The sequence below is a fragment of the Mobula birostris genome, chromosome 3 (assembly GCF_030028105.1).
Source record: "Mobula birostris isolate sMobBir1 chromosome 3, sMobBir1.hap1, whole genome shotgun sequence".
NCBI lineage: Eukaryota > Metazoa > Chordata > Chondrichthyes > Myliobatiformes > Myliobatidae > Mobula > Mobula birostris.
In genome coordinates this window covers 184,448,924-184,462,739 of record NC_092372.1, presented here as the reverse complement: position 1 = coordinate 184,462,739, position 13,816 = coordinate 184,448,924, and the positions used below count along the sequence as shown (strand labels likewise).

At 41.1% G+C, this 13,816-nt stretch overlaps 1 protein-coding gene across 2 annotated transcripts in view; it reads left to right on the top strand.

The window, feature by feature from the left end:
- nebl (nebulette) overlaps positions 1–13,816 on the top strand; it is a 304,548-nt gene that overhangs the window by 32,356 nt on the left and 258,376 nt on the right. The gene's annotated exons all lie outside the window — the stretch shown is intronic.

Sequence of the window (13,816 nt, the reverse complement as noted above, 5' to 3'; positions counted from 1 at the left end):
TGTTCATATTTGGGCCATTTATTTACAAAAAGATAAACTTGCCTTAAAAGCTGTGCATCAAAAGACCATTAGATTGATTTGTAGGGGGAGGAATTTGTCTCTTGAGGGAAGATTGAACACAGTGGACCATGTTTTCGTGGTTAAAAGAATGAGAAGTGACTACATTGAAACATAAAAGATCTGATGAGGGTTGGAGAGGTTGAATGCTGTGAGAATGTTTCAGTTGGTCTGCACATCTAAAACTGAAGGCATCATCTCAGGGGGTCAAACACTTAAGACAAGTTAGAAGGAATTTCTTCTCTCAAGCGTTTTGAATCTTTGAAATTCTATACCACAGAGAACTCTGGATGCTGAGCCATTAAGTATATTTAAGGCAGAAATGGATCTTTGCGCCACAGGGAAATGGAGATCAGGCAGGAATATGAAGTTGAAGCCAAGGAATAGATTAGTTGTGTTTTTTCTGAACAGCAGAGTGGGCTTGAGGAATTTTCTGTTACTGGTGTGTTCTTGTGTTGTTATATCCTGAAGTCACATTATATCTTCTAAAGCGTTGGAAATGCTATGTAAATATGACTGCAACAAATATTGGTACATAGGAATTGTATTTAAATATATCAGGGTTCTCCTTTGAACATTTCTAAGAAAAACATAATACTGATTCTGAGCATCACTGTAGTAATATCGCATGAAAACAGAATGGCATCTTGTTGCCAAGGCAACTGCTGCTGTGCAACCAATTTTCTCACTCTTCTGGTGCTTTTCCCCTAAAGTGTGACTATCAATTCTCAACAAATGTTAACTTTCTTAAAAGCTTCTTCTGAAATAACAACCTGAATTGCTGAAAATCAGTATCAATAAAAATGTCATAACAATAATAATATTTATTTTAAAATAATTTAAATAGTTGATTGGTTTAAATCTTTCCCTATTATACTCCATCTGGTTACCTCATGCTTCGTTTTCTGCTGTTGGCTTTCTGATTGTTCTAGTTGCCTGTGGTTGCCATGGAGCATGTTTAGATCTTTTTAAGATCAGCAGGTTTGGTGAAATTGATGATCAAAAACTTAAAAATGTATATTCAAGTCCATTAAGAAGCAGATAATCAAATAATTGATGCTTAAAAATGAGGAGGAAAATGAATACTGGAAAACTTGGATTTTTAGATTGCTTAGATCCACTGAAAAGAGAGCACAGCCTCAGGATAGAGGGGTGTCCATTTAAAACAGAGATGTGGAGAAATTTCTCTAGCCAGAGGGTGGTGCCTTTGTGGAATTTATTACCGCAGGAAGCTGTGGAGGCCGGGCCTTAAGGCAGAGCTTGCTTGGTTCTTAATTGGACACGGCAACAAAGGTTACAGGGAGAAAGCTGGGAAGTGTGGCAGAAGAGGGGAAAAAGTATCAGCCATGATTGAATAGCAGAGCAGACACGTTGGGCCAAATGGCCTAATTCTGCCCCTACGTCTTATGGTCCCAAATGTCTTTGTTGCAGAATAGCAGCAGATGAAAACTTGATGTTGGAATAATGCCTTTTAAAATCTAGATAATTTTGATTTTTTTTTTGTTGTGCACATTATATTTTGTTAAGTATTGAGATTCTATTTTGAATTAAATGAGATTGTCTACATTCATTTCTTCTGTCTTTTAAGGAAGCTAATTCAAGTTTCCAGAGATAATTTAGTTTGCACATTTGTATTCTGTTTAGTGCTGCCTCACAGGCCATTGATCTGACAGTGCTCTTGGTCCCCCATTCCACATCTGGATGGTTAGATTCTCCCTTGAACTTTAAAATAGCTGGTGGAGATGTGTGCTGCTGTGCAGGGAATCTGTTTTGTACCCCTGTGTGCTCATCCCAGTTGTTGAACTATCGTCCAACAATGAATTACTCTACTGCTTGATGTGAGAAAATCTGTGTGATGTTTAGTGTTAGGCTGACTGGAGTGACTGCTGTGGTGGCTCAGCATTGTGAAGTGAGGTTCAGGACTGCACCCTTGACAGCACGGTGAATATGGCCATTGCTGGCAAATGGCAGAACCTGCTGTGTTGGACCCTACAGCCACTCTCTGCTTCTTGTTCAATGTGATGTAATTTGGTGTCTCCTCCTCTCAGCTGAGCTTGTTACCATGGCTACCATGACTGACTGTTCAGGTGGGGGTCAGCAAGAGAGGGAGAGACAGCAGCTACCTTCATATCCAAACAAGATTTGAAGAGGGAGACCTTTGGTTCTGAGGGTCAATGAATACAAATTCCCAGCAATAGCCAGTGTCACTTCACTGGCCGAGGTGCAGCCATGCACCCTATCTTCCAGTGAGTACTGTATGGCCCCACCCACCAAGCCTTCTAGGCAACCTCTCTACACACTGCTATGTAGAAACTTACTGCTCTATTCATGCTTTGTTCTTACCATAGTTGCAGAGGAGGCAGAGAGATTTGCTTGGGTTACATGGGAGCATTTAAATTAGACTGGATGGGAGGTCAGACTCTGCAGGAGCAAGTCATGAGATAAAACACGTCAGTGAGAATATGTTCAGCAATCAGGATAGCCAGGGCCCAGTTAAGGCAGGGGTAAAAAGCACGATTAAACTGCATTTATTTCAATGTGTGAGGTTTTACAGGTAAGGTGGACAGGTGTGGATTAACTCTGAGGACCAGAATGTTATAGCCATAATAGAAACATGGCTGAGAGAAGTCCAGGACTGGCAGCTGAATGCATCAGAACACAGATGTGACAGAGGACTAGGTAGGCAAGGATAGTGTTGCCTTTTGGAGGGTTATTTCAGAGGGTCTGTATTATATTACCACTCCCCCCCCCCCCCGTAATCAGCAAGAACTTAACCAAGTGCTTAGAGAAATTGCTCATAGTTTTAAAAATAATAGCAGCAATTTCCCTGTATTGATTGGGCCACCCAAAGTGTTAAGGACTTGGAAGGGCAGAATATGTGAAATGTGTCCAAGAATGTTTCCTGAGTCAGTGTGTGTGTGTATGTATGTGTGTGTATATGTATGTATATATCGATTTTAACCAACTTTTTGAGGACAATCTCTGCCATCTTCATCTGAGATGAAGCCTGGGTGGGCATGTCTAGTCCAATGGTATTTATTACCCAGTCATCCATTCCTCTTGATTGGTTAGTCCTCATCCAAACAGGTTTCTGCTCTCCAACCTTGTTTATAATTGAATTCCAGTTCTTACTTAGAGCGAGACCTTCGTCTTTATTAAAATTCTTTTCCTCTAGTTTCATTTCAATGGCTTCCTTCACTGGGCAGTCCCAAAAGCCATTGGCATGGCACACTAGTTTTGTGCCAAAGACAATCCTATGACCACTGCGAATGTAATGTTCTGTACCACAGATTTATCTCGGTGACCCAAATGGATACACGTTCTGTGCTCCTTGATGTGGTTTCCACTGTGTGTCCCATCTGGCTGATATATGCTGCTTCGCATTCACAGGGAATCCTGTAAACTTTCATCAAGTCTAAAGAATTTTAATAAAGATGAAGGTCTCGCTCTAAGTAAGAACTGGAATTTGATTGTAAACAAGGTGGGACAGCAGAAACCTGATTGGTTAATCCCAGTGCAATCAAGAGGGACGGATGATGGGGTATAAATACCATCGGACTAGACATGCCCAGCATCATCCCGGATGAAGATGGCAGAGCTTATAATCAAAACGTTGGTTAAAAGCAGTATCTGTACCTGGCTAGAAGCCTGAAAAGAATTTATTTGTCATATATGCTAGGAAAGCACTAGATACTTAAAGAAAATATTCTTTGAAGTTTACAAGAATAAGGCATGATCTTATGAAATACAGAATACCACAAGGCAGATAACATGCTTGTGCCAGTGTGAGAATCTCTAAAGATCAGGTAGTTATAAAATTAGGGAGCAATATTTTAAAACTAAAATGTGTGGGATTTTTTTTTGCAAGGGATGGTGAATCTGGAGTTCTTCACACTGAAGGGTAGAGGGAAACTAGACATTGGGGGTAGTTAAAAAGTGGTAGGTACATTTTTGTAAGATTATGGAATTGACACAGAATTGGAAATGGGGCCTTGGACAGAGCAGCTGTGATCTTATTGACTGGCAACCCAGGCTTCTCTTGTAGCCTTCTCTTCTCTTGCTCCCACTTTCATTTTGCACTGATTGCGGTGAAGGGTAAATGTGCAACTCGCACGACTTTGGAAGAGTAAATTAGTGATGTTAGAAAAAAAAAGCTCCAGCATCGACACGTGCCGAGACGGTGTAGTAAATTTGGGTTTCATGTGACGGCACAGTGATTCATGTTACCCTCTGGTGGGCGGGGGGGGGGGGGAATCAAAATAAGCTGCAGAGAGTTGTAAACTTAGTTAGCTCCATCATGGGCACTAGCCTCTGCAGTAACCAGGACATCTTCAAGGACTGATGCCTGAAAAAGATGGCATCCATCTCATTAAGGACCCCTATCACTCGGGTATGCCTTGTTCTCATTGCTACCGTCAGGAAGGAGGTACAGAAGCCACACTCTACAATTCAGGAACAGCTTCTTCCCCTCTGCCGTCTGATTTCTAAATGGACATTGAACCCATGAACACTACCTGACTATTTTTTTATTTCTATTTTTGCACTACTTACATATTTAATTGGGGATCATACACGGATCAGAAATAGGAGGGGTCAAATTTGATATGTCAGAGCTAGAGGGATTCCCCGAGGAAAGAGAAATGGCAATAGAAATAAGTTTTTGTTGACGCCTATCATAAATTGCTGATGTTTAAAGGGACAAATAGAAATTCAGTTGCAGATAGGAACAAATCTTCAAGGTGGCAATTCAAAGAGGCAGTGAAATAATCCGATATCAAAATACTGCAGAGCCTGTGAGTTTTTTAAACTCTCCTGCCTGCCCACCCACCCCCCTCAGAAAATACTGGGAAAACTCAGCAGGTCAGGCAAAATCTTGTGCAGAGAGCAATATTCAATGTTTCAGGTTGGGACTGGGAAAATATATTTATGAGACAATTTGTAGAGAATTACAGAAAGTGCAGCAAGTAGGGGAATGTCTGTGATAGGGTGGAGACCAAGAGAGTTTCAAAGCTACAGGTGCCAGCTGATCGATGGTGTGAAGTTACAGCTGGAGGATGTGTAATTAGAAGCTAAGGAATGAAATCTAAAAGGAAAGCAATGCAGTAAATACGAGATACAAAGATTGAATGGCTGATTACCTGAACGTGCTGAACAGGATTTTCAAACCTGGTTGGAAGATGAAGTGTTGCTCCTTGAATTTGTGCTGAGCTTTGTGAAAACAGTCGGAGACCGCAGATGGAAAAGTCAAACTGTTATTTGCCTCTACCAGTGTTCCAATGAGCCTCAATACAAGTTTGAAGAACTGCACCTCATCTTTCAAATTGCTGCATTACAGTATTTAGTGTTTGCTCCAAGTTTTTATTGGAATTGCAAGGATTGTATAGAACGAACTTTCACCACTCCTGGAAGCATTGTTTGGAAATGGTTCTAACTGCAGAAAAACAATGTTTTTCCTTGGAATGTACTGCATAAATTTGATGGATTTGAAATCACATCCCCCACCCAAAAATATTTTTAAGATAGAGTAAACAACTACGGGAAATGGGTTACTTTTCTGCATCACATGATAGCGACACTCCACAAATGAAGACTATTTAGCCAGCAGTATTGTTTGGTTCAGATTTCACTCTGAAGGGATGACTTCATTGCAGGTGTGATGTGATTTTGCTGCCTAATGGGGTGGTTTGAAATCAGATGTTTAGCATATTATCATCTATCGGTGATAATGTGCTAACTCTTGCTTTTTAGTAGTTCTACTCTGTATGCATTTGAATGTAAAGGAAATCAAGAGTATGCTTCACAGCAAACTGCCTCTGTTGTTATTTTTAACATCTGTTTATCAAAAACAGTTTATATTCCCAGACATTAAGAATCTCCAAAAAATGTTAAGAATTAGATATTCTAGAGTACACAAAATTCTTCTATATTTCTGGGGACTTTGGCAACCATCAGGGAATTCCTCTCCCCATATTTTTGGCAAGATTTTCAATTTTCTGAGTAATTTTATGATTACTCCAAATAAAATTAACTCCAGTGCTAAGTAAAACTAATGCCTGTAGTGAAATTTTCCGCCACAGTGATCTGAAATGTGACATTACTTATTTACTCACAGAACAGTCTGGTTTAACTAACACTTGTTTTGACTGGAGCCAGAAGCCATGACAGCTTTACCCCTGAGGTGTAGGGTTTAGGGTCACCATAATCCAATTGGAGAAAATTTATATTAAAAAAAAACTGCAGATGCTGGAAAACTGAAACAAACACAAAATACAGGAAACACTCAACAAGTCGGGCAACATCTGTTGATAGAGATAAAGTTAATATTACTGGTCCAGGCCCCCTTCACCACCATTGAGCACATCTACATGAAGCGTTGTCGAAGGAAAGCAGCACCCATCATCGGGGACTCCCAGAACCAGGATATGCTCTTTCTCACTGCTGCCACCAGGAAGAAAATACAGAAGCTTTATGGCTCACACCGCCAGGTTCAGGATCAGTAATTACCCCTCAGCCATCAGGCTCTTGAACCAAAGTGGATAACTTCACTCATCTTCAACTGCTCAGACACTGAGATGTTTCCACAAACTGTGGACTCACTTTCAAGAACTCTTCATCTTATTTTCTCAATATATATATTATTATTATTATTTCTTTCTTTTTGTATTTGCATAGTTTGTTGACTTTTGTACACTGGCTGAGAGCCCAAGTTGGTGTGGTCTTTCATTGATTATATTATGGTGGTTATTCTGTTATGGATTTATTGAGTATGTGATGCACTATCAATTACTCCAAAAGACTGGAAGTAGAGTAAATACTGAAAGGCTTTTATTAACAGTAAAATGGGTCCTCGTCCATGCTGTTCCTGTCCTGGACTGAGGGAGGAGCAGTGGCACAATCGCCTTTATTCAGGGGTCTGTGGGAGGAGCCACAGTAGCAGTCAGCAGAGGGGCGTGTCCAGACATATACATGGTTTACCACAGTATGCCAGTAAGAAAATGAATCTCAGGGTTGTATTTGGTGATGTATATGTATTTTGATGATAAGTTTACTTTGAACTTCCATCAGATTTGGGGAAGGGACAAATAATTTTGCACAAGAGGGAAGGTGGGAGATGGATGAGTAGAAGCAAGGAGATATCTCTGACAGGGTATTTACCCCAGCAGATGGGTTCATGGAGGCAGTTACCAGTACGTCAAACTGCTTTGTGTAACATGTTCTGACTGGCGAGGCTGATGGATGTGTACAACAGGCCAAACTATATGTTTAGAATCAGAGAAGCAAAGCCGCCAGGATGAGAGGTGGAAATAGCCAGAGTCACACACAAGATGCTGGAGGAACTCAGCAGGCCAGGCAGCATCTATGGAAATAAATAAATAGTTAATGTTTCAGCAGAGACCCTTCTTTTGGACTTGGGAAGGAAGGGGAAGATGCTAGAATTGTGAGGGGAGAGGTTGAGGATTAGCTAGAAGGTGATAGTTGAAGCAAGGTGAAGTAGGAATTTGATTGGAGAGGAGAGTGGATCATGAGAGAAAAGGAAGTATGATGATACAACTATTGTTGGCAGAATTTGAGATGGTGATGAGAGGGTGTACAGGAGCAAGAGATATCAGCTAGCTGAGTGGTGTCGCTGCAACAACCTTGTACTTAACATCAGTAAGACCAAAGAACTAATTGTGGACTTCAGAAGGAGTAAGCTGAAGGCTGACGCACCACTCCTCAAAGGGATCAGAAGTGGAAAGGGTGAGCAATATCAAATTCCTGGCATCAATATCTCTGAGGATCTAGCTTGAACCCAACATGTCAATGCAGGTACAAAGAAGGCATGACAGTGGCTATATTTCATTAGAGTTTGAGGAGACCTGGTTTGTCAGCAAAGACACTTGCAAATATCTACAGATGTACTGTGGAGAGCACTCTACCTGGTTGCCTCACCCTCTGGTATGGGGGGGGGGGTGGGGTGGGTGCTACTGTACAGGAGCGAAATAAGCTGTAGAGAGTTGTAAACTTAGTCAGCTTCATCAAGGGCCTTAGCCTCTGCAGTATCCAGGACATCTTCAAGGATCGATGCCTCAGAAAGATGGCATCTATCTCATTAAGGACCCACATCACCCAGGTATGCCTTGTTCTCGTTGCTGCCATCAAGAAGGAGGTACAGAAGCCTGAAGGCACACGCTCTACCGTTCAGGAACAGCTTCTTCCCCTTTGCCATCAAATTTCTGAATGGACATTGAATGCATGAACACTACCTCACTACTTTTTTTATTTCTACTTTCGCACTATTTACATATTTAATTTAACTAATACATTTACTGTAATTCATTGCTTTTTTCCCCCTATTATTATGCATTGCATTGTACTGCTGCTGCAAAGACAACAAATTTTATAGCATATGCCGGTGAAATTAAACCCGATTCTTTTTCTGATTCTGAGGGAGGGGCACCATGGCGAGGTGATGGGTAGGTGAGGAGAAGAGGTAAGAGGCCAGATTGGTTAATAGGAAAAGAGGGAAGGGAGAGTTGCGGGGGGGGGGAAATACTGGAAGGCAAAATCAATGTTCGTGCAGTCAGGTTGGAGACTGCCAGGATGGAATATGTGGTTGCTCCTCCAACCTGAGAGTGGCCCCATTGTGCCAGAAGAGGAGGCCGTGGATCTACATGTCTCAGCAATGTAGAAGAGGATGCATCAGGAACATTGGATACAATAGTTAACCCCAATAGATTTGCAGGTGATGTGTTGCCTCACTTGGAAGTACTGTATGTACAAATGGAAGTGAGTGAGGAAGTGAACGGGCAGGTGTAGCATTCCTGTTTCTTGCGGGGATATGTGCCAGGAGGGAGATTAGTGCGGAGGGACAAATGGACAAGGGAATCAAGGGAGCGATCCCTGCCAAAAGCGGGGAGTGGGAGAGGAAGGTAAACATGTTTGATGGTAGGATCCTGTTGAAGATGGCGGAGGTTATGGAAAATAGTGTGACAGATATGGAGACTCAGGGTAGGTGAGGACAAGAGGAACTCACTCTATCCCTACTAAGGCGGTGGGAAGATGAGGTGAGCGTGGATGTCCGGGAAATGGAGGAGATGTGGGTGAGGGTAGCATCAAAAGTGGAGGAACGAGAACCCTATTCTCTGAACCAAGAGGACATCTCTAATGTCCTGAAAGAGCAAGCCTCATCCTGGGAACAGATGGGGTGGAGGCGAAGGACTTAAGAGAAGGAAATCTCAATTTTACAGGAGACAGTGTATGAAGAGGTGTAGTTAAGATAACCGTGGGTATCAGTATACAGTAGATGTTGATCTCCAGACTTGGAAACAGATCAAGAAAGGGGAGGGCGGTGTCAGAAGTGGGCCAAGTGAATTTATGGGCAGGGTGGATGTTGGATGACAAAGTTGATGAAATTGGGGAGCTTTGCTTCGGTGCACGAAGCAGTGGCAATGCAGTCGTCAGTGTAGAATAGGAATATACAGTTCTAATACAGACAAAAAAGATGAACTACCTGTTTTCTTTTTCTTCTCATTTGTGGAGCTCATAGCCTTTTGATCTTCCGCTGGCTTTGTCACGAATGATGTTGGGAAGTCACCAAATTTCATTTTTAAGGAAAGGAAACTTTATCCACTTTTTACCCTCCTTGCAGAAGCAGGCAAGGAAGACATTGGAATTAACTGTATGCATGAATGGTATCTCTGGCCTCTTGCACTTCTCTCCTTCCTCCTCCCCATCATAAAGATTATGCCTCCTCAGGGCATTGTTCTTCACCAAACTCTTCAGGTCCTTATACTCAGTTAGAAGCACTCCCTCCCATCATTGTGACATTCATTCATTCATTAGTACTTTCCTTGTGACCCTTTTAAAACTACTAGTTGCGTTGCATTGTCACAGCTATGAGAATTTTACTCTCTGTCATTTGGGAATGGTGTGCTATCAAAGACATACAATATGGAATGAAGTAATCCATACAGAATTTGGTAATGGAAGTTTCACTGGGGAAACCTAAGAGTTTTGTTCTTGAATCTAATACTGAAGATTTTACCATTAATGCGACTTTCACAAGGAGCATGATGGTAACCCCAAGGCTCTTAACACCAGAAAATAGTTCAAAGCCAGTTATTGGCCTTGATATCCTGCCTTTGTATTTATTCATCACGTGTAGCCCATGTGTATCACATGTAAACCACTACCTTATCACTTCCTGTCAGTCACCTTACGTACAGACACTTCTGTGCCTGGCGTTACTTTATAGACCTATAATCAATCTATGCACACAAATTATCTTATTTATATTTGTTGTGTTTATTATTGTGTTCTTTATCTTAGCGTGTTTTTTTTCTTGTGCTGTATTGGACTGGGAGTTACAATTATTTTGTTCTTCTTTACACTTGTGTACTAGAAATAACACTAAACAATCTTGAATCTCCACAACAGGATGGTGAGACCAGATGGTAAACCATGCAAATTAATTATTGATACGCAAGGTTGAGGTGGAATGGGTAAACTGTAAACATCAAAGATTGTACCATTGTTATTCAATGTTTTAAATTACTGAACCTATTCTATGGTAATAGGATCACAGGACATGCTGTCTATTTCTGTATGCATAGAAGGGCTCTGCAATCCAGGTTGTTTGGCTTGCAGCAGTAGAACGTTAATGCAAAGTGTGTGAGGTGGAAGTTCTGAGGTACCAACTGCACCTCCACATTGTGTAACAATGTGGAATGGGGAACTTGAAGATTCCTTGTGCATTGTTTTTTTTGGTATTTTATTCCTCATTTATAGAAACAAATGAATGCTCAGTATCTCAAAATTGTATCATCATACTGGTTTGCAACTGATTTAAAAACAAAATTGTTCAAAACTGATAATATATTAAGTTTGAAGGGGAAAAACCCGTCTGCATACCCGCTGATGTCAACTCTATGCTTCATGAATAAGGACAAGATAGAAACAATTCGTATGGGCTAAGATTTTCATACTGCCCTATCTACACAAATCGCATTTACTCACATTAGGTCCCTAGACTTCTATGCTTTAGTGATCCAAGTACATGTCTGGATGTATGACATGCACAAGATATAACTTCTTAAGTATCGTGAGAATATCTGATTCCACCACTTAAGATAGCGCTCTCCAGACTCCCTCTCTGCTGGGGAGGGAAGGAAATTTCCCCTCAAATCTCTTCTGAACCTCCTTTTGTCAATTTAAACCCATGTCCTCTTTCTGTAGTCACTGACACCAAGGAGAAATGCTACCTACCTTATCTATCCCTGTTACGTATTCATGTATGTTTTGGATTGCTGTCAAACTTACCTGCATGTTAGGTAAACTTACCTGCGTGTTAGGTAATGAGAGGGAATTCTGGGTAGATGACTTACAAACCAAAATAAACAGCTGCATTCTTGTTTCTCACCTCTCCATCTCTCGTGGTATTCATAGCCACCCCTTTCCAGTACCACAAATGTAACGATCCCCTCTTAACTTTATATACCTCTATCAGGTTGCTTCTCAGCCGTCTCTAAAGAAATCAACTCAAAATGAGCTTTACATGCTGGAATCTGGTGCAAATAACAGAACACTGGAACGAGTAAGTGGGCCAAACTGCATCTATGGTGGCAAGAATACAACTGCATCCTTCCTATAGAGTGACCAGAATTGTACACAGTCCCCCAGGTGTGGCCCACCTAATATTTTATAAAGTTGTACATGATGTCTCAGCTCTTATATTCTATGTCATGCTGAAGAATTTTGTTCCAGCTTTTTGTCGTCGACCTTTCTTTTAATAATTAAACCTTATCTGAGAGTATGATCAAGAAAAGACAACTTCTACCACAGCTTTCTGGATTGAGATGAGAATTGCCTTGTTACAGATTTTTTTGTTACAAAAGAAATCCTCCATCGGGATTTATCACTTAAAGTATTATACCCTTGGCGCTTTTTGTGGACAGATATTTGTGAATAATTTTTTTTTAACTTGCACTGGCTTAACATATTGACTATTTTTACTGGGCTGGGTATATCTACTTCTGTCAGTGAAAGGGGAAATTATTTTCAGTTGCTAGTTGAGGAAGCTATATCTTGTGTATGTCGTTAAATTTGCATTCAAAAGTCTCAAATTAGTCTGCCTGCCCTGATGTAACTGGTGTTAATCAGCATTTGCTCAGATAAATGTCTACAAATTTCTCAGCAGCCGGAAAGATGCATTAAATTGACTGTTGCGACAGAAGACGTGTGCTTATTTTCAGTGAGGGACAACCACTTGGAAATTCTAATGTGCATGAAACCTGTGTAGAACAAGTGAAGGAAATTGGGTAGGCTAGGTGCCTGGTGTGTGGGAGAGGCATATGAAGGTTGGGTGGGGTGGGAGGTGGAATCTTGGGCTCTGCATGGGGGTAGTTTACTCTTGGCACTTTGGAGGTAGAGTCATGAATAGTTGTCCCTCCGCAGAGCAGAAAGCAAAGACCTAATAACATCTATGTAAATGGCATCCAGACATAACTGGCATTCATGGGATGGTATATCAACGTGCCTCTCTGCTTTAGCACATATAGGTATGGAGGAAGCAGAAAGAAAATTATGGATGTTGTGATTGATGTAGCAACTCCTGAGTCACATTAAGTAAAGAATCTTTTTTAAAAAAGGATTTGAGTTTGCAATGTACGAAGTATGCAATTGATTTTCTAGGTCTTTGAATTTCTTTGTTCCGTTTTTGAATTGGGTTCAGTTCTAAGTGTGTCATACTTTAAGGCTCATTGTCCAATAATCATGTCTGCAATTCTTAATATTCAAGGTCAAGTTTGTTGTCATTCAACCATACACATGTGTATAGCTAAATGAAACATTGTTTCTCTGGGGCCAAGGTGCAAAACACAAAATATATAGACACACATATTATATAGCGTAGTTACAATCCAGCGCATACAGCTACAGGATAATATTAACACAAGTCCCTGACTGGCATTGCCTGAAGATTGATGGGTTGACAAAGTGCGAGGTGCATCTTTATGTAACATGGATGATGTTACTGGCACTATTATAGTGAAACAAGCAGCAAATTTGTAACTGCTGAGCCAGTAGAACAGGCAGAGTCAGGACCTCTTTAAGGCAGGCAGTCCGACCAGGTAGTTTAATGTTTCACAGATTTTTATTAACAAACAGACGTTTTGTTAAGAACATTGTACATAGAGAGGCAAGTCCAGTTTCCACATAAAATACAGCTCCTGGGTTATCGTCAGACCAAATAAAGTGCAACAAAGTGTGTAGGTAAAGTTAATACACCAGTATAATAAAGCACATTAGTGCCTCAGGTTCACATGGAGATTTAAGACTAACTATACAAATACCACAAACTCATTAAGCAAATGGCATTAAATCAAAGGCTAAAGCAGTGACTCACACAAAGATCTACACCCGTCCTGCAGCGTACAAAAGGAGTACACATGGTCACTAGACAAAGTCAATCAAAGGGATCTGCAGTGCTGCTACTTAGCTCCGCCTAGGGACTAGACCCTGGCCCAGGCATGTGTGGGAGCACACTTTTAAGGCCATCTGGCGAGGTCGCATACTATTTTCCCTCCTGCTCGAAACAACGGGCTACAATATAAATATGTGCAACAACACCTATAAACGTTGAGAAGTGCCCAGTGCAAGATGAGAGTGTATCTGTGATTTGGAGAGTGGGAGGGATATGTGGCAAGAGATTCGGACAGGGTGTACACGTGTACTGCATGGCAGCAGGGTGTTAATAAGTCTTAACAGTTTTATTTGAATA